Source organism: Brassica oleracea, unplaced genomic scaffold, assembly GCF_000695525.1.
Source record: "Brassica oleracea var. oleracea cultivar TO1000 unplaced genomic scaffold, BOL UnpScaffold00671, whole genome shotgun sequence".
Classification (NCBI taxonomy): domain Eukaryota; kingdom Viridiplantae; phylum Streptophyta; class Magnoliopsida; order Brassicales; family Brassicaceae; genus Brassica; species Brassica oleracea.
In genome coordinates, this window is record NW_013617433.1 from 102,372 (window position 1) to 102,875 (window position 504).

Below are 504 nucleotides of genomic sequence, written 5' to 3' on the forward strand. Positions count from 1 at the left end.
TTCTTGATCAAACGCTTTGCCTCTTCAGGGTTCCTTGTACTGAAGCTCCCTTCACTGTCTGTATCAAGCGTGATATGGTAGTGCAAGTTAATACCTCCGTAAAAGGTATTAATGAGTTGTGTATCGGAATAACCATGGTGGGGACATTCAAGTTGATGGCTCTTGAATCTGTCCCATGCGTTTCTAAATGATTCCGTGGACCTTGACGGAATGTGGAGATTTTCTTCCTTACATCTCAGTAATGCGTCAACGAAGAATTGATTAATGAAGGTATACCTTATCTCCTTCCAGCTGGTTAGCGAACCCGTACGTAGTTGGTCTAGCCATTTTCTGGCATCGCCTTCTAAGGAGAATGGACAGATTTTGCAGCGATTGTACTCGTCATCCATCATATCTTCTAAGTATTCGATGTGATCGTGTGGGTGCTCTGAGACGGTTCCACAGAAGGGGTTTTGACGTACCAAGACTAAGTATTTGAGGCTGACCCCGAATTTCTTGGTATCA